Raw genomic sequence first — 26,297 nt, 5'->3', positions numbered from 1 at the left:
TATATGTTTCATAACATGAATGACTGTTCAAACTATTTATGCATGTCACCCCTTGTCTCCTCCCCACCCGCCTTCATGCACCGTCCCTTGGTTCCACCATCTACCCCCCTTCCAGTACTGCCCCATTTAGAGAATACGGAACCAAGTATCATTTTGTAATTTGTAAGGTATTTGGTAATGATAACAAGAAAAACAGTAAAATAGATCCCCTGCACCAGCAACAATAGACTGCCTGCAACAATATACCCCCCAGCAAAAACAGATCCCTCCCAGCAACAACAGATCTCAGCGCAGCCAGGAACAATAGACCCCCCCCAACAGTAGATCCCTCCCAGCGATAATTGTCTCCCAGCAATATAAGACCCCACACAGTAAAAATAGATCCCCTGCCAGCAACAGATATCCCCAGAAACAATAGACTCCCCCACTACAAAAGATCTCCCCCCACACAGGGTGGAAATGACTGAGGGGGCGCCTTCCCCGGGTGATGCATCTAGGGGGGTTCCGCCAGGGGTGCTTCCCCCACCCGCATTATGAACTGCTGTCCTAAGGGTGTCACTGCCACCCGATCAAGTGTAGTGGACAGGCAGGTCTCCCTCCTAGTCCTGCCCAGTGCCCAAACAGCCTATGTCTTTTCTGTATGAGGCATCCCAAAGAAAGGGGAGGCTTCAAAGAGGCCCCTGAACTGGGGGAGTGCAGAGGAGGTCCTGGACTGGGGGGGGCGGAGGAGGCCCTGGGCTGGTGGGTTAGAGGAGGCCCTGTACTGGAGGATGCAGTGGTGGCCCTGGGCTGATGGGTGGTGCCAAAGCGGCCTTGGACTGGGGAGTGTGGAGAAGACCCTGGGGGGATGCAGAGGAGGTCCTGATGGGCTGTGGGGGTGCAAAGGAGGTGCTGGAGTTGGGGGGGGGGTGCCGAAGAGGTGCTGGAATGGAGAGTGTTCAGGTGAGGCCCTGGACTAGGAGGGGAGTACATAGGAGGCCCTTGACTGGGGGATACAGAGGAGGCCCTGGACTAGAAGGGGAGTACAATGGAGGACCTGGACTGGGGGATGTAGCAGAGGCCCTGGACTCGAAAAGTGGGGTTGATAAGGACCTGGATTCAGAGAGCAGGGTGCAGAGGAGGCTCTTATTTTGGGATGGGATTTAAAGGAGGTCATGGACTAAGGGGGTGGGTGATGTCACAGAATCGGTCTAGGCTGGGTAAAGATCGCAACCATATGGTTCTGATCTGCTCACATGCCTGGATCGGCACCCAGCTCAGCCTCTCAGCGAGCCACTAAGAGCCTGAGCCAGCCACCCCCCCTCCCACAGCCCACTGTTTCAGTGAGCACTGGGGGGGGGGGGCGAGCCAGAGACTGACAGTCACTATCTCTCTGCTTAGGGAGCACTGAGAACTGAGTGATCGGCTGTTTGATTACTCGGTTCTCAACCTTAGAGCCGGTGGGGGACAAATGCATCATCTACCTAGGTAAGTATAATTCATAAATCAAATTCCCATACTTCTCTTTTAATTACCCGACATCTTCTCTTTCCTACTATCTGGCCCACATGACAATTAGCATAGCTCCCAACAGTCCCTGATTTGGAGCAATGTCCCTCTTTCCCCCTCATTTGTCCCTCATTTTGGTCTGATTTATATAGTTGTATATAAAATGCACTTTTTATCTTGCAAAAAGTGTTTCCCAGTGTTAAACCTTCCATTCAATTCTAAATTGCTGCATTTGTAAATTTTAAATCCAATATAATGGAATAGCAGTGGTTAAAAAAAAGGCCTTGTGGATTTAATTAACCTTTTTTTCAGGGGGGCGGGTTAATTCACCTTTAAGGGGGTGTGACATGGGGGTGTGTCCTATGCCTACATACATTTGCTAGTAGGTGTCCCTCATTCCCATGTCAAATTGTTGAAAGATAAGTGAGGCCCGGAGCCAACTGCAAGTCAGCGTAGGGCCGGCCATGACAGGGTTAACAGAACCCTGGTAGCTGGGGGGGAGGAGGAGTAAGAGCTGTGGGAGGGGAGATTATATATATCTCCCACCATCCAGTTTCCCGGGCAAGTGAGGCGTGGGGGAGTGAAGTTGCATGGTCTGTACAGCCTGCAACTGTGATTTTCATCTCCCGTTTTTGGCACAGGTAGGGGCGGCGGGTCCATGGCAGCTATAGAGGCCTTGTTTGCTCAGCTCAGGGCTGAGGCGGCGGTGCGGGGGGAGGAATGGCTGCAGCTTCAGCTGGGGGCGCTTCTCCCTTGGAGCGGGGCGGATACGAGTACGGCGGCGTCGGTGCCTAACCACACAGGCCAGGAGCTTCTCCCTCAGAGCGGTGCGGAGGCAGTGCCAGCGCTATCGGGGCCTAGTCACACAGGCCGGGGGACCGCGCGGTCGCGCTCGTCGCGCCCCCCCCGCCGGTATTCACCCAGCACATCTCCTAGCCAGCAACGGTCGGAGGGCGTCCGCAACAGGGCCCCATCGGGCCCACCCGCAAAACGCGCGGCGACGGGGGTCATTGAGGGCCCGGCCGGGGGGACCAGAAGCACCCAAGGACAGAGGGGGGGACGGCCGGGGGGCTCAGGTGCGGCGGCCTTGTCCGCCCGGCGTGTGGAGCAGGTGGAGGCGGGCCCGGTCAGTAGGCCTCGGCGAGAGGGATCCCAGGGTACGGTGGCTAGCCACCCAGCTGCTACGGCTAGCCACTTGCAGGAGGCCCAGGCGGCGAGGGGGAGAAGTCAGGAGGAAGACCGCGGCAGCAGGTGTATGCCTGGCAGAAAAGCGCCGGCAAAACCCGCTCACGGGTCCAGGGCCCGCAGGGAGAGTGAATCCGGCCCTGGGCCTTCGGCCTCCGGGCCCGAGCTGCCCGGTGGGTCATCATCGGGGGAAGAGGTGTTGTGCGAGGACCAGTCGGAAGGGGAGCTGTCCGGTTCGGAGGAGGAGGTCTTACCCAGGACGGTGCCTACAGCGAGGGATCCAAGACGATCGGCTGATGGGATTGCTTCCACGCAGCCCGGTAAGTCCGTTTCCACATTTGTTTCTAATGTACGGTGTGATGATGTGGTTGTGGGGGGCCGGGTGGGGGGGTCCCGGGACAGGTTGGTGGTGCCCGCGGTGGCTGGGGGCAGTGCGACATCTTCCCAGGTTACGGACGCACAGGTGGGGAATCCTGGGGTGGATGCGGGGTTACAGAGATTTTTGTCTGGGCTGGAGGCGTTGGTTAGCCAGCCAAAAGGGGGTGACAGACCCCCCGCGAGCCCGGCGGCGGCTTGGGGGCCGGGCGGGGGGGCGCCGGGGGTGGCTGCGGCAGCTGCCCCAATGGCGGTAGTGGTGACTGAGAAGGAGGCAAGTGGGGGTGGCTTGGGGTCCGGGGCAGCGTTGCAGCCGGCAGTGACTGCCGAGCCGGCAGGGGCCACAGCTAAGAAGCGGGATTTGGTGCGTTTAGCGGACGAAGCGAAGGGGCAAGTGTACACTTGTTATGATGCGCCACTGGGGGCGCATTTGAAACAAGAGGTCCGTGAAAAAATTTGGAAGAGCGAATATGTGGAGATATTCGCGTTGTTACCGTTGGAGAAATTCAACTTGGACAGGGTGAAGCCAGAAGACTCCAAAAAGGAGGATGAGGAAAAGAGGAGGTATCGGCTCATACCTCGCACGTTTGCGAATTGGTCGCAGGCTTATTCTATTTTGGCCAGCGTGATTGGCGAGAAGAACCCCGAGCACTGTTCGGCGCTCTTCAGCTACCAGGAGGCGATCAGTGAGGCCTATCGGTGTTATGGGGGCACGGGTTGGCTTCGTTATGACGAACAATTTAGGCAACGCCGGGCGATCAGGCCGGACATTCGGTGGGACCCGAAAGACATTAGCCTGTGGATGCGGCTTATGACGGCTCCGAGGACGTCGGCGCCGTTTTTTTAAGGGGGGGTCGGCGGGGCCTCTTCCCTGGGACAGTCGGCCGGAAAGAAAAAGGGGGTTTGTTGGCAGTTTAATGAGGGTAACTGCAAGTTCGGAGGGTCGTGCCGATACAAGCATGAGTGCTCCGGGTGTGGGGGTAATCACCCCTCTTCCCGCTGCTTCAAGCAGGGCAAGGGCCGTTCCGGGGATTCTTCAGGCAAGAGGGAGCACACCGGTGATGGTGAAAAGGATGCTGCCGTTTCTCGGTAGGTATCCGGACAGGGCGGCTGCTCAGCTCCTGGAGGAGGGCTTTACAGTTGGTTTTCATATCCCTTCTAATTTGACCGTGGTTCCGCCAATGTCCAAAAATTTGCGTTCTGCTATGCAACACCCGTAAGTGGTTTCCGAGAAGCTGCGTAAGGAGGTCGGGCTGGGCCGAATGGGGGGCCCGTTTGAGTCCCCCCCGTTAGCAGGCCTGGTACTGTCCCCGTTGGGGGTGGTACCGAAGAAGGAACCGAACAAGTTCAGGCTCATACACCACCTCTCCTTTCCGAAAGGGGGGTCGGTTAATGATGCGATTAATGCAGAGGATTGTTCAGTGTGTTACACTTCGTTTGACGCGGCTGTGGGTTGGGTTAGGCGGTACGGTCGGGGGGCGTTGATGGCCAAGTCGGACATCGAGGCGGCCTTCCGGCTGTTGCCGGTGCACCCGGACAGCTTCCGGTTGTTGGGGTGTCACTGGGAGGGCAAATTCTATGTGGACAAGTGCCTGCCCATGGGTTGCTCGGTGTCCTGCGCATTATTCGAACAGTTCAGTTCTTTCTTGGAGTGGGTGGTGCGAGACGTGGCGGGGGTGAATTCGGTTATCCATTATCTGGATGACTTTCTCTGCATTGGCCCGGCGGGGTCAAGGATTTGCGCGGTTTTGTTATCTACGCTGGAGCACATAGCGGAACGTTTTGGGGTGCCACTGGCGCCCGACAAAACGGAAGGGCCTAGGTCGGTCATTCAATTTTTGGGCATAGTCATCGATTCCGATGCTATGGAATGCAGGTTGCCGGCGGACAAGTTGGAGGGCCTCAAGGCGGAGGTCAGGGGTATGATTGGCATGCGTAAGGTACAACTGCGAGCGCTGCAATCGCTCTTGGGGAAGCTTAATTTTGCCTGCAGGATCCTCCCGATGGGGAGGATTTTTTGTCGACGGCTGTCGGCTAGCACGGCGGGGGTTAGGTTGCCCAACCACTATGTACGGCTGGTGAGGGAGCACAGGGAGGACCTGCTGGTATGGCACTCTTTTCTAGAGGCTTTTAACGGTAGGGCCTTGTGGATGTCCGGCCCGGTCAGCAATTTTGACCTGGAACTGTATACGGACGGGTCCGGGGGATCAGGCTTTGGTGCCTTCTTTCAAGGACAGTGGAGTGCTGGCCCTTGGCCTCAGTCCTGGTTGGCTGCGGGTTTTACAAAAAATCTGGTGCTGCTGGAGCTGTTTCCAGTGGTGCTGGCGGTTGAGTTGTGGGGCACGTCTTTCCGGGATCGGAAGGTGCGCTTCCATGGGGATAACCTGGGGGTCGTGCAGGTGATCAATCGCGTGACCGCGTCTTCTCCCCCAGTGATTCGGCTCCTGAGACACTTGGTACTTCGTTGTCTGCAGCTGAATGTGTTTGTGTATGCGGTGCACTTACCGGGGGTGGACAATGTCGTGGCTGATGCTTTGTCTCGGTTTCAGTGGGACAGGTTCCGGGAGTTGGTGCCGGAAGCGGAAGAGCGAGGGGTCCCCTGTCCGGAGTGGCTGTGGCAGATTCCGTTGGAATCATCTCCACCTGGATTAAAAAATCGGTGAGTGTGGGTACTTGGGCGGCCTATGAAAAGGTATGGTTGGAATGGAGTATTCTGGTTAGGGAATCGGAGGTGCACCTTTCGGGACCGGAGGTGAGGACACTGGTGTTGTATTTTTTGTCCAGGAACATCGAGGCAGGAGTGTCTCAGTCGGTATTGGATAAGAAATTGGCCGGATTGGCGTTTTTATTCAAGTGGCAAGGGTGGCCAGATTTCACGAAGGATTTCTGGGTGCGCCAGGCTCTGAAAGGGTACAGGAAGCAGGGGCGGCGGCCGGACACGCGCCGCCCGGTGTCTTTCGACATTTTGAAAGGGCTTATGGATATGATGGGTACAGTGGGTTCGTCCAGTTTTGAGGTTACATTGTTCCGCGCGGCATTCGCGCTGGCGTTTTTTGGGGCTTTTAGGATAGGCGAGCTGGTGAGCCCGTCAAAAATGGTCCAGGGGGGCATGGGGGCATCGGACGTCGGTTGGGCCCCGGAGGGGGTCACGCTGTGGCTCAGAAGGTCCAAAACGGACCAGAGTGGCAAGGGCAGAGCGGTCCATGTGTTCCCGATTGGGGGATCGGAACTTTGCCCAGTTGGGCTGGTCCGGAAATATCTGGACATCCGCCCGGAAGTGGGGGGCACCTTTTTGGTACACGAAAATGGGGCCCCGCTGTCGCGATATCAGTTTGTGGCGGTGTTTAGGAAGTGTCTGGGGGAATTGGGCCTGATTGCAAAGGAGTTCTCGGCTCATTCATTTAGGATCGGGGCGGCTACGGAGGCGGCGAGGAATGGACTGGGTGAGGAGGCAATAAAGAGGATAGGACGGTGGGAATCTAAGAGGTTTCGTTCATATGTTAGGCCGCAGCTGGTGGCGAATTTGTGTTGAGGGACTGGGAGCTGATGTTTGGTTAAGGGAAAAATGTGTTTTGGTGACTGTTTGGAAAGGTGGGTCATCGCTGTATTTGGGGATATGTTAGTTACTTTGTTCTTTGCTTACTGTCTTTCAGGTACTGGACCCTTGTTGGTCTGGATATTAGGCCACTCTTATGTGGTTCGGGGGGAAAAACGGGCGGAGGCGCGCCCGACCGGTCGTCAGCTGGGGATTTCGAGACAGGAGGCGAGGGTACGGTGGTTGGGGGTCCCCGGGATGTTGTGGAGCAGAGTTGTGCCGGAGGTACACAAATGGGCACGTTTGGACAGGCCTCCGGATGTGCTCGTTATTCATGCCGGGGGGAATGACCTTGGAGTGAGATCAATGCTGGAGATAGCTCGGGACATTAAATTTGATTTTCATCGGCTCCGGTTGTCTTTCCCGGATGCGGTAGTGGTGTGGTCGGACATGGTGGCTAGGACATCATGGAGGATGGCTAGGTCGGTGGACGCGGTGAATCGTGCGCGCAGGAAGCTCAACAGGAATGTGGGGCGGTTTGTGCTTAGGAACGGGGGGCTGGTGGTTCGGCACCCGGAATTGGAAGTGGACACGTGGCGGTACCTCAGGAGTGATGGTGTTCACCTCACGGACGTGGGGATTGACATGTGGGTGTTGCGCTTAGAGGAGGGGGTACAGCAAGCGATGAGGGTGTGGAGGTGCGCCCGAAGGTAAGGTGTTACCTTCGGGTGCTGGTGGCGGGTGTTTCGGACTTTGCAGGAGAAGATATTACCCCAAAGATGGACACCAGTGGGATGGGTTCTGAAGGGTTTTTTGTCTAGTTGCCAGTCTACTAATGTAGCTGGAAGGTTGGTGAATGGGGGCACTGCGGTCAACGGTCGTCTTTGAGCCAGCATCGGCTTGAGGCCTATGACCAGAGGTTAGGACACCGCAGTGCCAAAAAGTGTTACAATGTTACAAAGTTAAAATGTGAACAAGTTTAGTGGTTAGTGGGTCCTGCAAAGTCTAACACCATTTTAGGAGAGGTATTATCTCAGGAATTTACGTGTTTGTTGTTATGGTTATTGGTTATTTATTATTTAAAGAGTATTTCAAATAAAGGAGGCTGCTACGGCCAGTTTTTACTCCAACATTAAGTGGTGGTCTCATTATTTATTAAGGGGGTAATGTGGGGGTATTAACGGTAAAGGGGTCTTAGCGGTCAGGGTGTATTCTGGTATACCATGGTCATGCAATTAGGCCTTATTTACATGGGCAGTCCAGTCAAAGTAGTTTGGGATGCAGCAGCTGCATAGACAGTCGAATGTCAAAATTTGACATGCAGACAGGAAGGGATTCATGTATCCAAATGCACAGTGTCTGCATTCCGATCTCTGCACCCACTTCTATAGGTGAAGCTCTCTGGTGGATTCAGATGCAGCAAAAAGTGTCTCAGTATACAGGACCTGTCTGCTTAGCCCTGCTTAGCTCCCGGGAATCTATCAAAACTAGAGCAGACAGAATTTGGAACAGCTGTGCATGGCAACCAATCAGCTCATAGCTTTCATTTTTAAAGCTGAACAAGCTGAAGGTAGAAGCTGATTGGTTGACTGCACCAGTTTTGATAACTTTCCCTCACTGTGTTTTACATTTCTTACTCTTTAGTACTGCATTCTAAGTACAGCACATGCTTTGTTAAAGTGGTTGTAAAAGCACAACATTCTATGCATGATGGTAAAAAACCGTACTATGCTTATCCATTTTCTTCTCTATAAATCCCAGATGCTCACCAAAATGAGTTGACACCGTCCTGTCTACACAAAAGGTATCCACAAGAGCAGATGTGGACAGTAAAATGATGGGTTACAAGAAACACCCATCTATAGCTACACATCAGGAAATTCCAAGAGAAAGGGTATGATCTCACTCATACTTGTAAGGCAGCATATAGGTATAGCTATGGTATCAGTCCCATTACCAACACACCAGATAAAGAACAACATGGGGGTCCTCTTTATTACTAAATTCAATGACCAACATTGGACCAAGCTGTCCAGAAACATTGGCCCATATTGGGACAGGGCCAAGCTTTAGGTAGAGTTCTCCCGAAAAGAGCTAAGGTAATATTTAGATGGCCCACTAATGTAAAAAGTCTCATTGCACTCAGTCGCCTTAGAGATAAACGAGCTAATGGGGCCAAAAATATCCCCCTATTTTTTTATGTAAGTGCAAACACAGTAGACGTAAGGCATGTGTGTTCATCTCTCACGATCAAAAAACATTTGCCAGTAGAGATGGAAGCACTTTCCAAATAAATCAATTAATTTGCTGTAATACTCAATGTGTGGTATATGGGTTGAGGTGCTCTTGTAGATACCTTTATGTAGGTAGGACGGCGCGAGCCATGCAAACTTGCTTTGGTGAGCATCAGAGATTTATACAGAAGAAAATGGATAAGCATAGTGTCCCGCATCATTTCAAACAGGTGCATGGGGTAGCACAGATGGCCTGGTATTTTTCGGAATAGAATCCGTATCCATGACACTCCCAGAAGTAGAAAGGTTCACCAGTTTATGTCAGCGTGAGTCCTTCTGGATATTTACCGGTATTTTGAATACCATATCACCCGAAGGGTTAAATAAAGATTAATGCCGCGTACACACGATCAGGCTTTTGCCCGGCCAAAAGCACATCGGAATTCCGACATTTCTCCGATGGGGCATACACACGGTCAGAATTTCCGATGGAAAAGTCAGTCAGACTTTTTCCATCGGAAATTTCGATCGCGTGTACGGGGTTTTTAGAGGTAGGTACTTTGATTTGGTTTGAACACTGTTATTGCTTGAGCTTGGATAATCACACAAAACCATTGTGCTATTAATGTGATTGCCTTATGTCATTTTGGGGGTGCTTCAGCCAGATGACCATGATGAATAGTAGAGCAAATATAGGTTAATTATGGTTAGATTAACTACTTGCCGACCAGCCGCCGTCGTTTTACGGCGGCAGGTCGGCTCCCCTGCGCGAGAGCCCGTAGCTCTACGTCGGCTCTCTCGCAGGCCCCTTGGGGCGCGCGCCCCCGCTCGCCCCCTACTCCCATGCGTGTGCTCGGCGGGCGGGATGGCCGCCGGGCACACGCGACCGCTCGTTACAGAGCGGGGACTGGGAGCTGTGTGTGCTTTATTTGCTTATTGCGATTTTTTTTACGAAAAATATGTAGAAGAATACATATCGGCCTAAACTGAGGAAAAAAAATGTTTTTTTTTATATAATTTTGGGGGATATTTATTATAGCAAAAAGTAAAAAATATAATTTTTTTTCAAAATTGACGCTTTATTTTTGTTTATAGCGCAAAAAACTAAAAACCGCAGAGGTGATCAAATACGACCAAAAGAAAGCTCTATTTGTGGGAAAAAAAGGATGCCAATTTTGTTTGGGAGCCACGTCGCACGACAACGCAATTGTCAGTTAAAGCGACGCAGTGCCGAATCGCAAAAAGTGCTCTGGTCTTTAACCAGCAATATGGTCCGGGGGTTAAGTGGTTAAGGTTAAACCTTGGCCATTATTATAATAATCTTCGTATATGGAGGGATGTAACTTGTCATTTTCAAATTTGTGTTTTTAATGTGATTATGAGGGCTATTATTATTATTATTTTTAGATAATTCATGTCTTCTCATACATATTTTTTTAATTTCTAATTGTTTATAATGAATTAATTACTTTTTAATTTTCAGTTTCAATAATTTGAGTTGCATAATGTTGCTTGTTATCCATCCCTTTTGCTGTCCAGATTGGGTGTGCTCCACTCCTGGCCTGACTCCTTTAAGGAATCTATCTGGGAGGGATTTTGGGTTCCCCATATAGAGCAGCATGTTTGAGAAAGGGGTAGACCTGAAGAAGGAGGCTTCACCTCCGAAACATGTTGTCATAGCAACCCTGGGAGATCGTACAGTTACACTGCTCCTCTCTGTCTTCCATTGCGGCTTGGACTGGAGTTGCATGGCGCCGTATGGCCCGGGCGCATGTGCAGCTCTCTGGGCTGCTTAGTGGAACGCCATTGCTGGGATCTTTGGGACCTCTAATTCACTAGTTCCAGATCACCATCTTATTGGGTACAGTTCACTGGACAGGCCGGGAGAGGAAGCACACGTGTCATTCAGATTACCCAGGCTGATTACAAGTTTACCATTGCAAGTGCAACTCTTGTCGTTTATACTGTAACAGGAAACCGGTCCACATGAACCACAAATACATGACAATCACTGTGACATTGGTACTAAAAGGAGGTACATCAAAAAGAGGAACATGCGTACATATCATAAAACATTTATAAAGTTGATGTAGAATATGTCCTCCTCCCAGATAGATGTGTTTTTGGAGCCGGAAGCAATAGTATGCCGGTCTTGGTATGCCTCTCCCGTGGGTCTAATCCCCGACGGGGCAGTTGGAAGTCTACCGTCCGGCCTGGTTTTCCCGTGTTTGGGATGTGGTAAATCAATACACCCTAGCCCTGTGAGCCCGGTTCCCTTTCTTTTACAACATATATAATAGTAATAGAGGATAAAAATAGTTGAAAAGTGGGCAGTATCCGAAAATGCAGAAAAATAAATAGAGAAAGAAGAGGGGATGTAGGGGAAGGAAACAGACTGGGGGGTGATTCACGAACAAAGTTCCATCTTCCACCCAGCAGGCATTGGTATCAACTGTAGGATACATGGCCTGGCGTGGGACTCTTGTAGTTTTTATTAATTTTCAATAAACTGTTCAACACCAGGGTGGCTGTGCGCTCTAAATCCACCGCCCAGTGGATTTAAAGGGAGCTGCAACACCTACAACATTTGAATCGATTCATGTTGACACTGGATAATTCCGTATCTAATTAAGATTTCCTGGGAACTGCACAAACTGGCTTTTGTATATTTTATTGTGTCTTATGTATGAAGCACCCTATTTAGCCCTGCCTATGGAAAAAAGTTCTGCAGTGGGCTTTCCCCTTGGAGAGCTGAAAGGGGTGGATGCAAACAATGAGAAGAGAAGGTAAAAAGTTGGACGTGTGAAGGAATCCTCCACCAAAATTGACAAGCAAAGAAAATGCCCTTCTCTCTTTCATATGTATCATAATACAGTGTTATATTTGTGTCTTAGCCTGCCCTAAAAAGAATACAAATTTTCTCAGTATTGGAAGCACCGCTAATCTTGGTTTTCTTTTTCTGCAGTTAGGCAGTGCAATCTTTCGAGAGGAACAAGCCCCATATCTTATGTATCAGCCCCTTCCATGGCATGTTCAGTATGTGACACAGAACAGGAGAGCAAGCAGAGACCAAGAGGTAGTAGAACATGTTTATTTATTTTATCCTATCTATCTACTGTATTCTAAATGAAGTTGTACTTCCAATAACTAATGCAGTTTCTAGTAAGGGGGAGATGTGGAATCTGATCATGGATAGGTAGGTGGAGTGTGTGTAGAGTCAGGTCCAGGTAAATAACAAAGGAATCCGTCATAGGCCTGAGCAGGGGCTGACTCTTCTGTTATGGTAGAACAAAGGGGCCCAGATGCTGGCCTATCCATCCTTGAGTGGATGGATTTCTGGCTGCCAGTGCCCACATAGTTATCATTCTCCATCACTGATAGAAATTGCATCAGCATCTCTTCTGCAGCTCCTAGTTGAGGTAAGTAACCAGTGAAAACAATGAAAAGTGGCTCATTCATTGACCAGCAACATAAGGGAGGGAATTCTCCCATTGATCACTTATGTCAGTGTTTCTCAACTCCAGTCCTCAAGGCGCCCCAACAGGTCATGTTTTCAGGATTTCCCTCAGGTGGCAATTGCTAAGGCAGTGAAACTGATCAAATCACCTGTGCAACATAATGGAAATCCTGAAACCAGCGCCTTGAGGACTGGAGTAGAGAAAGCCTCTTGAGGGGGGAGGGGGCGAGCAGGAGTGTCAGGACGCCCACTAACACACATCTCCTTTCTCTATCTGCAAAGTAGAGAGTGTCCTGACCCTCCTGCTCGCCCCCTCAAGAGGCTTTCTCCACACCAGGGAGAAAGCCTCGCATTACGGTGTTGAGTTACAGACAGAAGAACAGGAAGTGAGCATTTCTCAGAAGAAATAAGGACATTTAAAAGCAAAATGGAAGGATGAGGTAAGTGAAGGAGGACTGCACTAGGGTAAAGGAAGCTATTTAGGGAAAAAAATTGTACCTTTTACAACCCTTTTAAACCTCCCTCCTGCCCAGACCAATTTTCAGCTTTCAGCACTCTCACTCTTTGAATGACAATTGCGCGGTCATACAACACTGTACCCAAATTAAATTTTTATAATTTTTTTCCCCACAAATAGAGCTTTCTTTTGGTGGTATTTGATCACCTCTGCGGTTTTTATTTTTTGTTAAAAAATAAAAAAGACAGAATGAAAAAAAATTACAAAACCGTTTTATATTTTGTTATAACATTTTGCAAACGGTAATTTTTCTCCTTCATTGATGTATGCTGATATGTCTGCACTGATGGGCACTGATAGGCTGCACTGATGGGCACCGATAAGGTGGCACTGGTGGGCTCTGATAGGCGGCACTGGTGGGCCCTGATAGGTGGCACTGGTGGGCACTTAGAGGTGGCACTGAAGGACATTCATAGGTGGCACTGGTGAGCACTGAGAATTGGCACAAATAGGTGAAATTGATAGGTGGCACTGATAGCTGGCAGTGATGGGCACTGATAGGTGGCAGTGATGGGCACTGATGGGTGGCAATGATTGGCACTGGTAGGTGAGACTGATAAGCAGCACTGCTAGGTGGCACTGATAAGGCACTGACTGGCACCACTGGTGGCCACTGATAGGTGGCACTTTATTGCACTTGGGTTCACTGTGGGCACTGGCAGGCGGTACCGGTGGTTTCTAATGAGGCAGATGTGCCTCTTCTACTGGGGACCGATGGAAGAGGCACATCTGCCTCATTAGTAACCACCAGTGCCCCCTGCCAGTGCCCGCTGCCAGAGCCCCCTGCCAGTGCCCACAGTGAACTCCAGTGCAATAAAGTGGCACCTATCAGTTACACAGAAGCTGGTAATCAGCTTTTTTTATCCTCACGGTGTCAGCACGAGGGAAAAAAAATAGGATTACTGAAGTTTGTTTACATCACGTGATCAGCTGTCATTGGCTTACAGCTGATCACGTGGTAAGGGGCCGGGACCGGCCCCTTACTCGGATCTGTGATCACCCGAGTCTCGGTGATGACAGCGCTCGCCGCACGCACCCTGCAAAGTAGTACAGTATTACTATGGTGACACTGAACTACTCTGATGAAAGCATTTAAATAAAAAATTAGTAAAGCATGAAAACAAATGTATGGCACATTGCATATTTTGAGCCACATTGCTTTTTTTTTTTTCTTGTGCTCATTTCATACCTTAATATTACATTATGAGAGGAAGTGGCTTTACGCCAGTTGCAGAATCCAGTTAAATAGACATTTTAGTTCAGCATGCAGTTCATAGACACTTTGTAAAAAAAAAAAAACACTAACGCAAAGTACACTGGCCCGGATTCAGAGAGCAATTGCGCCTGCGTAACCATAGTTACGCAGCGCAATTGCTTGCTTGCGCCGGCGTTACGAATGCTCCTGATTCAGGAACATCGTAACGCCGACTGCAGCCTAAAATCTGCGTGGCATAAGGCTCTTATGCCACACAGATTTTAGGCTGCATTCTTGCGATGACCGCTAGGGGGCGCTCCCATTGTGCTCAGTGTATAGTATGCAAATTGCATACTAACACCGATTCACAATGTTGCGCGAGCCCTGCGTACGCAAGTTACGGAGTTTCCGTACGGCGTCTTTAGCGTAAGGCTGCCCCTTCTAATAGTAGGGGCAGCCAATGCTAAAGTATACCTACCCGCCGTTCCCGCGTCGTGAAATTTGAATTTCACGTCGTTTGCGTAAGTGATTCGTGAATGGCGCTGGTCGCCATTCACGTTCACTTTGAAGCAAATGACGTCCTTGCGACGTCATTTGCCGCAATGCCCGTCGGGAAAGTTTCCCGACGGCGCATGCGCTTTACGATCGGCACGGGAACGCGCCTAATTTAAATGATTCCCGCCCCCTGCGGGATCATTTAAATTGCGCGCGCTTACGCCGGGCAATTTTGCCGGCGCGCCCTCGCAATTTACGGAGCTACTGCTCTGTGAATCGAGGGCAGCGGCGCAAATTTGCGGGGGCGCAGGGCAAAATCGTTGCCCTGTGCCTCCGTAATTTAGGCGCAATTCTTACTGAATCTGGGCCACTGTATCTTTTGAAATAGAATTTTCAAGCCGCTCAATTTATCTGCAGTCAAACTCCAGTGTTGGGAAGCAAAATGTTTCAATTGGGTTTTCTTTTGAGAACTGGATAAAATAAGTCTTCCTGTAGCCCCCTTGTCCTAAACAGGGGCTAATATGTCAATTTAGTTTTTGGCTGGGATATTGTTCAGTCAGACTGATTGTATAGCTTTTCACCTGTTTTTTCCGTAAGTTTAAGTTGGCTTGTGATTTCTCACAGTTTTGTCTCCAGTAGATATCACTGGTCATAGTATTGTAAGGTTTCACAAACAAAACTAAGTTATGAATATTTATATTTCCTTCGGCAAATCCAGTAGGAGGTTTAGGTCATTGGTTCATGCTATATGAATATTTGGGACAGGCCATGTGCTCACTCTCTTTATCTTGGCTGAGGCCTAGGGAGGTGCTGCTTGCTGTTAGAACCTAAAGCCTGTTTTGAGGACTAACGTATACTGAAGTGGTCCTTAAGCTGTCCTTTCTGGTATGGAGGAAGCTGTGCCAAGGAGTAAAGCCAGAGAAGACCCCTTGCTGGAGAGAGCCAGGAAGCATGGCTTGTCTCTTAGAAGGGCCTGGTGACTCACTTGAAGGATGCAATGGAATTTAGGAACATTTTTACACTGTTTTGCTGGGTTGGCTTAAAGGTTCTTACACTGTGCGGCTATTGATCTGGAGAGTCTGTAAGTGATCTGCTATCTGGGATCCCTAACCCTCACCTCCTTAAAGGAGAAGTACAGCCAAAGCTAACGCCCCCTGTGGATTATTGGAGTGCAGTCTGTTCTGCACTCCTGTGACCCATTTTCAGCTGATGTCACAAAGCCGGTCCAGACTCTGGAAAGATTGCGACAATGCAGTCGGGATCCACCCACATGCCTGGACCGGTACATGGCTCAGCCTCTCAGTGAGCTGCTGAGAGCCTGAGCGGCTGCTCCTGCCTCCTCCACAGTTTAATGCTCCAGTGAGCGTGGAAGGGGGGGGGGGGGGGTAGAGCAGAGAGCTGCTGACTGTCAGTCAGCAGCTCTTTGCTCAGGGAACTGTAAGAACCGAGGGTTTAGAAGTGTTCGATCACTCAGTTCTCAGTGTTGGAGAGGCCAGGGGACAAATGCAGCATTGGACCGATTCTGCATTCACCTAAGTAAGTATGATTGTTTAAAAAAAAAAAACATACATCTCTTTTAACTGTTCTGCAATAAAACTTTAAAAAGACAAAACTGACTGGTGCCCAATATCCTTTCTGGATCCCCCCCCCATTTTAGCCATGGACTCAGCCTGTGGGGGAAATGCTAGCCCACCCCTGCCTCTCGAGGTGCTATCCAACCTTTGGGGTGTCAGAGATATTCTTCTTAATATTTTGCTCATATTTCCTTCAGTGACAGTATTAAGTTTTCATCGGATCGTTATTGTTAGTTCCTCATAGTGATTCTTCTCTTGTTCTTAGTCCTTTTTGAGAAAAATACAATTTTCTGGTTCAGTGGCTTCTTTATCAGACTCTCCCTGGCATCTGTCACCAGCCTCTTCAATGACAATTGTTGTAGCTTCCATCTTAACCCTTGGTTCATTTTCATTATCGATAGACTGTGAAGGCTGATGTAAGTGATCCATAAAAATACACAAGTACAACACCAACTTTACCTGTAGTAAATGAGAGTTCACAGAAAGGTAAAACCTTGACTTTTAAAAGATTTTTTATATATATATACTGTATATATATAAAGAATTGGATAGTGTAATAATAGGTCCGATCGTTAATTGTGTTTTTTTATTGATGTCCAGGTCTCCATTGGGAGAGTTCACCTTTGTTTCATGTTCCAACCATTTTTGGGATGGAATATGTAACATGTTCTCACTCCTGCAGCCTCTCCCTGATCCCCCTATCCAATTGTGACAGCGGGCCAGGGATCTTCCCACTGCACACACTGTCAATATTTGAAAAGAACGTGGCCTTGCAGGGCTCTGCCCACACACCTACATAATTCCTTCATAGAGTTCTGTAAACCCAATGAACTACCAGGGGGCTAGTGAGAGCTCTAGGTAGTTTATTGATGCTTCCTGGCATTCAGTAACAGCCTGCCCAGTCTGCAGGAGCCTGAGATTGCACCCATGATCTGTTGATCATGACTGCAATGCTTTACAGGCTACTAGAAATAAATAAACAATAAATGCAAATTTTTTACCTGCATAAAATTTGATCTTTTTTTCTAGAAAGGTGAACTAACATGTACAGTGGATATAGAAAGTCTACACAACCCTGTTGAAATGTCAGGTTTTTGTGATGTAAAGAAATGAGACAAAGATAAAAAAAAAAATCAGAACTCTTTCCACCTTTAATGAGACCTATAAACTATACAACTCAGTTGAACAACAAACTGAAATCTTTTAGGTGGGGGGAAGTAAAAATAAAATAAAAATATGGTTGCATAAGTGTGCACACCCTTAAACTAATACTTTGTTGAAGCACCTTTTGATTTTATTACAGCACTCAGTCTTTTTGGGTATGAGTCTGATCAGCATGGCACATCTTGACTTGGCAATATTTGCCCACTCTCCTTTGCAAAAACACTCCAAATCTGTCAGATTGCGGGGGCCTCTCCTGTGCACAGCCCTCTTTAGATCACCCCACAGATTTTCAATTGGATTCAGGTCTGGGCTCTGGCTGGGCCATTCCAAAACTTTAATCTACTACTGGTGAAGCCATTCCTTTGATGATTTGGATGTATGCGGTTGTTGTCATGCTGAAAGACGCACCTGACCATAAGACGCACCTAGGTTTTAGAGGAGAAACATGAGAAAAAAAAGATTCTGACCCAAATATGTACTGAAATATTTAAGTTACCAGAATTCAGTTAAATTTCAGTATTCTGTAAATTTATGGCACTGGCGTATACCATATTCTGTACAGATGCTGTACAGATGCTGTTTACAAATGCTGTGAGGGAGCGACCAATGAGGTAACTCTATATTGGTCAGCTGACTCAGGAGAGCGTCAGTGTCCATTCAGTATTCGGACTATAAGACGCAGAGACATTTTCCCCCATACATTTGGGGGGAAAAAGTGTGTCTTATAGTCCGAAAAATACGGTAACTATGATATACAGCTGTCACATGACCCAACTCTTTCCCAGCCTGTCTGCAGGGAAACATAAGCAGAAGGAGCTTCTAATCCTAATTAATATCAATGAACTGTTTTAAATTGGCATACAAATACAGTTGTGTTCATAAGTTTACATACCCTGGCAGAATTTTATATTTTTTCAGAGAATATGAATGAAACTTTTCTTTTACTCGTGGTTAGTGTTTGGTTGAAGCAATTTATTATCAATCAACTGTGTTTACTCTTTTTAAATCATAATCACAACAGAAACTACCTATATGACCCTGATCAAAAGCTAACATACCCCAGTTCTTAATACAGTGTATTGCCCCCTTTAACATCAATGACAGCTTAAAGTCTTTTGTGGTATTTGTGGATGAGGCTCTTTATCTTCTCAGATGGTAGAGCTGCCCATTCCTCTTGGCAAAAAGCCTCCAGTGTCTGTAAATTCTTGGGCTGTCTTGCATGAACTGCACGTTTGAGATCTCCCCAGAGTTGCTCAATCATATTACAGTCAGGAGACTGAGATGGCCACTCCAGAACCTTCACTTTATTCTGCTGTAGCCAATGACAGGTTGACTCGGCCTTGTGTTTTGGATCATTGTCATGTTGGAATGTCCAAGTACGTCCTATGTGCGGCTTCCTGGCTGTTAAATGCAAATGTTCCTCCAGTATTTTTTGATGACATACTGCATTCATCTTGCCATCAATTTTGACCAAATTTCCTGTGCCTTTGTAGCTCACACATCCCCAAAACATCAGCGATCCACCTCCGTGCTTCTATACAGCGTTGCCGAGTCGCCCCCGAAGTCATGCCGCCCCAGTGTGAACCGGCTCTCAGGCTTGTCTCTGTGTTGTGAGCGGGATACTTTGTGGCATTTGCATAATAATGGCTTTCTTCTGGCAACTCGACCATGCAGCCCATCTTTCTTCAAGTGCCTCCTTCCTTGTGCATCTTGAAACAGCCACACCACATGTTTTCAGAGAGTCCTGTATTTCACCTGAAGTTATTTGTGGGTTTTTCTTTGCATCCCAAGCAATTTTCCTGGCAGTTGTGGCTGAAATTTCAGTTGGTCTACCTGACCGTGGTTTGGTTTCAACAGAACCCCTCATTTTCCACTTCTTGATTAGAGTTTGAACACTGCTGATTGACATTCTCAATTCCTTGGATATCTTTTTATATTCCTTTTCTTTTTTTTACAGTTCAACTACCTTTTCCCACAGATCCTTTGACAATTCTTTTGCTTTCCACATGACTCAGAATCCAGAAACCTCAGTGCAGCACTGGACGAAAGATGTCCGGAGTCCAGAAACTCATTGACCTTTTATACACACAAGCAATCAGATCACAGGTGAGGATGGTTACCTTTTAATAACCATTCAAACCCCTTTGTGTCAACTTGTGTGCACGTTATCAGGCCAAAATCACCAGGGTAAACTTTTAAACAGGGTCATTTGGGTAGTTTCTGTTGTGATTTAAAAAGGGTAAACACAGTTGATCGATAATTAATGGCTTCAGTCAAACACTAACCATGAGCGAAAGAAATGCTTTTGTGTTATCATTCATATTCTCTGTAAAATGGCCAAGAAATCATAAATTCTGCCAGGGTATGTAAACTTATGAGCACAACTGTATATATTTAAAAATCAAAAACGTATTACTTGTTGGCAATAACATGGTGTTGGCAGATTTCTACCATTCACAAGCTGTGTCACGCCCCCCACCCCCAGCCTATGTCTTAAGGTAGGCGTGTGTAAATCATTACTGACATGATAAAGTGAACAATTATACACATCACAAGAAAAGTGCTTATGTGCTAATAAATACAAAAGTGAAATAGTGCACAGAAATATATAGAGTCCATATAGCTGTGGTTAGCTAGAGGTTGATGGAACGTGACAAATCTTCATATAAGCACCGAGTTGTGTTGGAAAGAAAATCCACAATAGGTGAAAAACAGCTGATTGAAGCACCTCCACCTTAAGTAAAATTTCCTGCTTACCGAACACCAATTAATAAATCACATGTAGTACTGATAGGTAACCTCCGTTCCCCAGCTAGGTTCTTCCACACCAGATGAAAACAATGGGTAGTCCTTAGCCAGAACGCACTCATGCGTTAAACCCAGGAGTAAAGACAAGAAGGGCAAACATAGAGTAGTACTGCTAACACAGCGATTTATTGAAAAAATAAAATTTATGCACTCACATATCCAAAATAGTAAGTTGGCGTGTGTTTAAAAATGTAAAGCCGGCCGGCTTGTATAATCCGCTCGTTCCTTCCGGATAGTCGCGGGCAAACAATGATGACGTCAGCACGCCGTTCCTCCCTACGCCGTTTCGTCAGTAGAATGACATCTTCCAGGGGAAGATGTCATTCTACTGACGAAACGGCGTAGGGAGGAACGGCGTGCTGACGTCATCATTGTTTGCCCGCGACTATCCGGAAGGAACGAGCGGATTATACAAGCCGGCCGGCTTTACATTTTTAAACACACGCCAACTTACTATTTTGGATATGTGAGTGCATACATTTTATTTTTTCAATAAATCGCTGTGTTAGCAGTACTACTCTATGTTTGCCCTTCTTGTCTTTACTCCTGGGTTTAACGCATGAGTGCGTTCTGGCTAAGGACTACCCATTGTTTTCATCTGGTGTGGAAGAACCTAGCTGGGGAACGGAGGTTACCTATCAGTACTACATGTGATTTATTAATTGGTGTTCGGTAAGCAGGAAATTTTACTTAAGGTGGAGGTGCTTCAATCAGCTGTTTTTCACCTATTGTGGATTTTCTTTCCAACACAACTCGGTGCTTATATGAAGATTTGTCACGTTCAATCAACCTCTAGCTAACCACAGCTATATGGACTCTATATATTTCTGTGCACTATTTCACTTTTGTATTTATTAGCACATAAGCACTTTTCTTGTGATGTGTATAATTGTTCACTTTATCATGTCAGTAATGATTTACACACGCCTACCATATTAGCAGCGCAGCAATCATTCTTTTTATACTTTATATTATTTGTTCATCTAACATTTTTTTGCTGCAGCAGCTACACACTAATAGATTTTGACAATACGTCATCATTTATTATATCTATAGACCTGCGCTGTATTTTTCACATATATAGCCTATGTCTTAAGCCTAGTACACGCTATAAAAAATGTTGTTCAACCCAGCAGGGCTGAATAAAAAAAAATTGACAACTCATGAGCAGCTGCTGTACTAACTATCCGATGTTAGTACAGTGATCTCCCCTGTTGTCCTATTGTCTTCTGACAGGAGAACAGCCCCCGCCAGAACACTCCAGTTAGTACCCTCAGCCCTTTGACAGAAGCCAGCCAAATGGGACCAACTCCAGTACACAAGGGCTGATGCCGCCCAACATTTGGCCTGTGTGTACATGTAATATCTGCCCACATGTTTAGCTTGTTAGTGGGCATGGAGGAGGAGGAAGGGAGTGGGCTGTCATTTACCATTGTGTATATGCCCACATATGTGACTCAATAATCACATGGGCTGTTCAGATGTGATAGAGAGGAACTGCCCAGCATAGTAACTCACTGAAAACTGAGAATGTGCAGTGTTGACACCCAGGGCCGGTGCTACCACTAGGCAAACTAGGAGCCGCCTAGGGCACACTGCTGCCTAGGGCGCCCAGCCACTGGTGTTCCTACTCTCTTCTCTCTGCAGCAAGCAACTAAGTCTCAGCATCAGTGGGCAGCTGCCGCTCCGTTCACAAATAGTGTCAGAGGTGCAGCGGCGGTGGAGGACTGTGTCCGTGTCCCGACTCCCGAATCATTGGAAGCATTTGATGGGCACTTCATTAAAAAGGTGGGGTATACATGGGCAGGGCAAAGGAGGTGGGATCAGGGGTGGAGTCGGGGGGGCGACAAAATGAGGTTTCACCTAGGGTGTAAAAAGTCCTTGCACCAGCCCTGTTGACACTCTAGCTGCAAAATCCATAGCTGAATTGGGGCATGGACAGAAGGTGGCGATAGAGAACATGTAATATCGTACACCGTTTATTGATCGTTTATTTATGATGTGGGTTTAGTGACACTTTAATATCTGTTAATGAATTTAATGTTTTATAAAACTAACAGTACACCATCCAAAAGTCAGGGAACAAAAAGCTATTTCCATAAAATACAAATTCTGCAGAAAGATAATGAATTCTGAGACACTGGCATTTTGAAAATGTTACATTAAACAGCACATGCTGCCAGCACAGTTCATTAGTTCACTACCACTATGCAGTTGTGCACAGTAGACATAGTAGAAAAGCTCATTACTAAGTGCAATTTACAGTCTGAAGACAATCCAGACATAGTTAAAGGATGGATGGGGAGGAGGACACTATTTGGCAATGCAAATTTGCATTATAGACACATAGGCTGAGAGCTGGGGCCTTGAGGTGAGCCTATCTATCTGACTAGGTATCGGGTAAGCAAGGAAGGAGTAAGAAAAACAGGCACAGTGATAATGCCTTCACTGTCGCAGCTGTGCTTGAATTACTCCAACAGCCCTCTAGCACGCAGTCAGGGGAATTCAATGAAGTATTTACAGCAGTTTTATGGTGGTGGGTCCCTTTAAAACTACCTGTGCCAAATTCAGGTAAGCATTTGCACCAGTGTGAGTACACGTACCCTTACATGCAACAAATTCAGATGGTTTTTCCTACTTCCAAGTTAAGAACCTGTCGGTATGGCAGGGACATATTCCTAAAGATCTACCCTCAGCATACTGATTAGGAAACTGGTAGTAATTAACCACTTGCCGCACATTGTGTTCAAGTGGTTATACCGGTGCTAGGGCTGCAGCTGTCAGACATAATCCCTGTATTACACTTTTCAGCCGGCGATTCCCTACATCCTTAAAAGTGATCAAAGTGGCTGATTTGCCACTGGATTACTTTTATAGGCAGCAGGAGGGGTCATTCCCCCTTCCGCCACCTGCCGGTGTCTATCCGGGCTTTCCTGTGTGATCGGGAAGCCCGGCATTCTATCATAGAGCTGATTGAAAACCAGAAGACCCCTGTTGTGTGTAGGAAATTTTTCTTGACTTGTGGTAGTCTGTTAATTGGGTCAGAGTTTAGATTCAGGTCAGGCTGGAAGGCTCTACAGACCAGGCCTTTATGGCTTCCCTTGGTTCTTGAGGTTTCATGGACACTTTTGATGCTAGTGGGCAGGAGTATAGGGGCAGGGATCTGAATATTTATGGGAGTCTCACCAATACCCAGCCTGGAGGTTTGGCAGGGCAGTCAGACAGGTCCATAAATATTGTGGAGCCTGACCAGCAAGGAGAAAAAAAGGGTCAGGTGAAATATGAAGTGCTGCTCAGTGTGGCTTGGGAGGGGGCCCTGGAGAAAGGGGTCTGCCTTCAGGTTGGAGGCTGGAGCAGGGCCGTCTTAACAGCATCATGGGCCCCTGGGCAAAGTAATGCTCTGGGGCCCCTTCAATGATGACAGTGCAGGTAAACAGACATTAAGTAGGTAGGAGGCAGACTGCCTCCCCTTTGCATCTATCACTCTCAGTGCCATCATAGGGCCCCCAATTTCAGGGCAGTGTGGGCTCAAGGACCAGCTGTTTTGGGGAAAGTGCAGGGGCCGCCATGCAGCTGGGGCCCCTGGGCAGTGCCCAGGTGTGCCCTCTCATTAAGACAGTCCTGGGCTGGAGGTTGGAAGAAGGAAGCTGAAAGAGGGATCTCCACTGCCCTGCAGTCCACCAGGAAACTAGCCCAGCAAAAGGCCTGAAAACCATTTCACCTACAGCTGCAGGACAAGGACAGTGTTGGTACCTCTATAGACCCCCAGGGACCTACAAGGGAAAGGGCTTACCCAACCAGTTCACCCTGGGACAGTGTTAAAAACAAGTCTGTTCTGGAATTCCTTGCTCTGGGATATGAGTCCGATGGATGGGCAGTTTCTAGCTGGGGTCTAAAGAAGTTAATTTAAAGGGGACCATGTGCGTGAGTATCAGTACACACACTATGAGATACTATGCTCGTTGTGCACAGTCACTATCTATAGAGAAGTAGCTGTATAGAAAGGAAAAGCGAGAGAGTGGGAAGAGGGAATTGAGAACAAGTAGGAAAGGTGAAGGAGAAATAAGTATAAGACAAGAGAATGAGTGAATGGATCACAACCTCTTAAATAGTTAAACTATCGATAAGGTCAATTTTTTGTGAATCCCGATATGACTAGATGGCACACCGGGAGACACTTTGTGAGACAATGTGAGGCGACGGTCTCAATGGGCAGCACCAGGTATTCACCAGGTAATGTCTGAGACGTAATAATTATAAAAACGGGAAGTGGGGGTCCACAGCCTCATAATATTCCAAATGTCAAAAGGAGCATTTCTGCTTTAGAAGTGCCATATGACAGAGTTACCAGAAAAAAATGTGAAATGAAAAACAACTGTTAAATAAAAAAAATGTTAAATTGCATGGCTGGAGATAATTAGCAATCGGCTATAGCAAATCATATCATATCACCCCTGGATGTACTAGTATCACATAGGCAACTCAACATAATAATAACAAAAAAAAATATATATATATAAAAGAAGAAAATACACAAGTCCTCATTGTAGGCAGCCTTCTCACCCAAAGAGGAGAGGAGGAACAGCTTGTCAGCAACAGTAATACCACAACATACATCTGGTGTGGATAAGAGGTAGAATCACGTGGGAATTGAATAGCCCCATATAGTAGTAGAAAAAAAAAAAGGGGGATAAAATCAAACGGTTCCAGCAATGGCCAAAAATAGACATAGTTCTCATCAGGCGTATCTTTAGCAAGACTGGAAAAAATAAAATAAAAAATACAAGGGAAGCCTCTCCCTTACAAGCAGGTGTTTCTGAGTGGAGTTTGTAACATAGGGAAAAATGTAACCGCAGTAAGCCAAAATCCGTACATACCAGTGAGGGTGTCCCGTAAACAAAATAGCCAGTTTTTCCGTCTAAGCTTCAGAAGCCATGCAGTCCAGGGGTAATTTTCAGACATCATCACCTCCCAGAGCCCTAGATGAATGTGCCTTGTTTTTTGGTGTGCCCACCAGTGAGCCTCCTTGGCGGCCGTGTTTCATCCTCTTGGAGCTCTTACCGTCCAGAGATACAAAGGGAGAGCAGGGCAGGCTCCTCTCTAGTGGGGGAGACGAAACTCCTGGTACCAGTCCGGGAGATCCACCGGTCCGAGCTGTAGGGAAGAGCAGAAGTCTGCGAGGTCATCAGGGGAGCGTAGGGAGCACTGGCGGCCATTGTTAGTCACCAGCAATGCGAACGGGAAGCGCCAAGTGTAGCGCAAGCCTTTTTCCCGGAGTTTGTCCAGCAAGGGACGCAGAGCCCTGCAATTCTTCAGAGTAATTTGGGACAGATCTTGAAAGAGCATGATAGTCTCGCCACTAAAGATAATTCTATCTTTCCTGTGGGCTTTTTGCATGATCACTTCCTTGAGCACAAAACTCTGCAGACAACATATCACATCATGAGGCGGCATGTTATCAGGGCCGCGCGCTCTCAAGGCCCTAGGAGCTCTGACAAACTCTATCACAGTATCCTCAGGTTTCTCCAACAGGCTATTGAACACCCGCTGTAAAGCTGGTATGATATGGTCATTCTCCACGACTCAGGGATCCCCCTTAATCGGATATTACACCTCCTCCCTCCTCCCTCTGATCGTCCTGACTTCCTGTTCTTGTGTCACACAGTAATGCTAGGCTCTCTCCCTGGTGTGGAGAAAGCCTCTTGAGGGGGGAGGGGGCGAGCAGGAGTGTCAGGACGCCCACTAACACACAGATCCTTTCTCTATCTGCAAAGTAGAGAGTGTCCTGACTCTCCTGCTCGCCCCCTCCCCCTCAAGAGGCTTTCTCCACACCAGGGAGAAAGCCTCGCATTACTGCATGTAGTTACAGACAGAAGAACAGGAAGTGAGGATTTCTCAGAAGAAATAAGGACATTTAAAAGCAAAATCGAAGGATGAGGTAAGTGAAGGAAAACTGCTCTAAGGTAAAGGAAGCTTTTTAGGGATTTTTTTTTTACCTTTTACAACCCCTTTAATTCCTACAGGCAGAGATCTGCTCATATTAATACCACAGGCAGGGATCAGCAGGTATTGTCAGTATTTGTGCAGCTACATCTCCCTGCAGGCTATTAGTATGTCTGGAAGGACAACAAGGAGAGACAGAGAGTCACGAGCTGATAAAAGAGGGCAAGTAGGCTCTGCGTCTAGAGGCAACAGTGCTGGTTGTGGACACGGTGCATCCTCATCAGCACGTGGCGGTGGGACACGCTCGTCCTTTTTTTCGGCAGCTGG

Source organism: Rana temporaria, chromosome 10, assembly GCF_905171775.1.
Source record: "Rana temporaria chromosome 10, aRanTem1.1, whole genome shotgun sequence".
Classification (NCBI taxonomy): domain Eukaryota; kingdom Metazoa; phylum Chordata; class Amphibia; order Anura; family Ranidae; genus Rana; species Rana temporaria.
Note: the sequence above shows the minus strand (reverse complement) of the source record.